At 32.3% G+C, this 3,344-nt stretch overlaps 1 pseudogene; it reads left to right on the top strand.

The window, feature by feature from the left end:
* The first annotated feature begins 818 nt into the window (after positions 1-818).
* Positions 819-2,918, top strand: LOC111290357 (aminoaldehyde dehydrogenase 1, peroxisomal pseudogene; annotated as a pseudogene).
* The last annotated feature ends 426 nt before the right edge of the window (positions 2,919-3,344 follow it).

The following is a 3,344-nucleotide window of genomic DNA, read 5'->3' on the forward strand; positions in this document are numbered from 1 at the left end:
AAGATTTGGCACCATGTAACAACTCTAAGGAAGATGGCTTTTAAGAAAAAAATATGGTAATATTGTTTCACTCTTTAAGCTATAGTTTAGTTTTGGGACCCTGCTTATAGATATTTCATATTTAATGAGATAAATGTCATTCCAATAATCGAAGAGTATACTACATTGCTATGGTTTCATCTGTCCAATCCAGATAAAATTTATTGGCGAGGTCAAAAACTTGGATTTTAAAAAAAACTTACCTATATGATGGAGGTCCCCACTCAAAATGTGAACTCATATATCTAAAAAGGCAAAAGTGATTGTATCCCGTGAGAAATCTTGTGTGATTATATCATTAAACACTTAGAGGATGAACGAGGTACGAGAATAATACCTTTGGCAATTTATGGCTTGATCATTTTTTCAAAGTCCTGGGGCATATTGAGTTATCAGTAATTGACTTCCACGAGCAAGTATGTAGATGCGAGTCTTATAATTTGTGACTGCGAATCTTAAGATCTTGCAAATTTGAATTCTTATGAAACTGAAATTTTGAGAATCAAATTTCAGTGAATTCCTGTGAAGCTGAAAGGTTCTTACGAATTTGAACCTTTGATTTACAAACTCAAATTATAAATCTTTGAGTTTCCATCAGATACGATTTATGACTCCTTCAAAAATGATTTTCAAGAAGCCATTTATTTTTCCAAAAGTTTTGTTGCCTCTATTTAGAGGAGCCATTTATTTTTCAAAAGTTCGGTTGCCTTTGTTTAGAGGAGCAATTTATTTTTCCAAAGTCATTGAGTATCTGCTTAGAGGAGCCTTTATTTATTTTTTCAAAGTCGTTGAGCCTCTATTTAGATAAGCAATTTATTTTTTCAAAGTCGTTGAGCCTTTGTTTAGAAGAGCAATTTATTTTTTCAAAGTCATTGAGTCGCTGCTTAGAAGAGCTTTTGTTTATTTTTCCAAAGTTGTTGAGTCTCTGTCGTTGAGTCTCTACTTAGAGGAGCTTTGATCAAAATTTTAACGAAAAAAAAAAGAAAAAAAGCAAAAAAAAGTCAAGTTGAGTCTTAAATAGGTGTCTACGTCTTTGCACAATTCCTGTTTCACAAAAAATGTGCAAAGAGGGGCAGTTGTTGACATCCTATTCTATCCGAGATTTTTTGTCAATCGAGATTAATCTAAGCTCGATTGTAGGGATTTTTATTCATTTTTATTTTAGATTTTTTTTATTTATCATTTTTATTTTTTTATGGTCTATCTATTGTTTAATTTTTTTTCTTTCTCCATTATCTGATTAATTTTTTTTTTAAAAAAAAAGAAAAGCTGAAAAAATGAGATTAGGATTAGTGCTAATTTTTAGCTTTGGGTGATAATCAGAATTGCACTAAAACTCAATCACATTGTCTTATAAATGATGGCAATTTATAGCAAGAAAGACGGTAAGAGCAATAGAGGAACAAAAGTACAAAGATTAGGGAAAGATCATAAAAAAAGAAAAAGAAAAAGCTTCTTAGACACTGGTTTGAGGGTGAGAGTGAAATAAAAATAAGAAGGGCAAACTGATTTAATATGGTGGTCCAAATTTTGAGTCGAATGTTACTCATCGACAGTGAGTGGAGAGAGCCTGTTCTCAAGAAGCGAATTTCAATTATCTATATTGCAATTGAACAGAACATTTATCATATTCCAATAGCTACAGTTGAAGATGTGGAGCTTACGGTGGCTGCTGCTCAGAGAGCTCTTTCTAGAAATAAAGGAAAATATTAGGCTTCAGTTTTTGGCACTGTTCGTGCCAAGTATTTACGGGCCATCATTTCCAAGATAACAGAGAGAAAATCTGAATTAGCAAAGCTTGAAGCAGTTGATGGCGGGAAACCACTTGATGAAGTAACTTAGGACATTAATGATGTTGCTGGATGTTTTGAGTACTATACGTACCTTGCTGAAGGTTTAGATGCGAAGTAAAAGGTTGCTATCTCTCTTCTTATTGAGACATTTAAGAGTTATATGCTTAAGGAACCACTTGGGGTTGTTGGATTGATTACTTTATGAAATTATCCACTATTGATGGCCGCATGGAAAGTAGCTCTTGCTTTGGCTGCAGGTTGTGCTGCAATACTGAAGCCTTTCGAGTTGGCATCTATCACCTGTTTAAAGCTAGCAGACGTGTGTAGGAGGGTTGGTTTTCCTCCAAGTGTCTTGAACATTCTGACTAGATCGGGCCTGAAAGTTATGATTCTTTTGGCATCTAATCCTAATGTTGACAAGATTGCCTTTACTAGAAGCACTGCAACAGGGAGCATGATAATAGAAGCAGCAGCTTAAATGGTCAAGCCTGTATCTTTAAAACTCGACAGGAAAAACCCAATCATTTTGTTTGAGGATGTTGACCTTGACAAGGCTGCTGAATGGACTGTATTTGGTTGCTTTTGGACAAATGGACAGATCGATAGTACAACATCTCATCTTATTGCACATGAAAGCATTACAAAAAAATTTTTGGACAGGTTTGTGAAGTGGACTAAAAACATCAAGATTTCAGATCCTGTAGAAGAAGGTTGTAGGCTTGGCCCCGTTGTTAGTGCAGGGCAATATGAGAAAGTATTGAAATTTATCTCAATTGCTGCAAACGAAGGTGCTACCTTTTTATGTGGTGGAGTTCGCCTTGAGATTTTGGTGACTTTTACCGATCTTTGTCTCAAGTGGCACCTCTGAGCAGCGCCCAATTTCTAGTCGAGCCATTTTAACCGCTGAGCCCAGTCGCGTCAAGGTTTTTTTTTGTCATTTTTTTCTGCTTATTTATTTATTGATTAAATTGAAATTATTTATTTATTTAGGCAAGCATTCTTCAATTTTTTTAATGATTCTTTTAAAATAAATTTTTTTTAAAAAAATGTTTTTGAAGGAAAGTTGAAAGTATCAATTTTTTTTTAAAGTAAAACTTTTAAAAATATATTTTGAAAAAGAAATTGAAAATATCAATTTTCCTTGAAAATAAGTTTTTCAAAAAAAAAATATTTTTGAAGAAAAGTTGAAAGTATCAATTTTCCTTGAAAATAAAATTCAAAAAAAATATTTTTAAGGAAAAGTTGAAAGTATCAATTTTCCTTGGAAATAAGTTTTTCAAAAAAAAATATTTTTGGGGAAAAGTTGAAAGTATTAATTTTCCTTAAAAATAAGTTTTCAAAAATGAATTTTTGAGGAAAAGTTGAAAGTATCAATTTTTCTCGAAATTAAAGTTTCTAAAAAATATTTTGAGAGAAAGTTGAAAGTATCAATTTTTCCTGCACAAAAGCAATCATTTTTTTCCTTTTTATTTTCTTGAATTTTCTTTAATGTTAAATAATCCGACGATGGAG

Source organism: Durio zibethinus, chromosome 11 (genome assembly GCF_047325235.1).
Source record: "Durio zibethinus cultivar Kanyao isolate XHJ-2024 chromosome 11, ASM4732523v1, whole genome shotgun sequence".
Classification (NCBI taxonomy): Eukaryota; Viridiplantae; Streptophyta; class Magnoliopsida; order Malvales; family Malvaceae; genus Durio; species Durio zibethinus.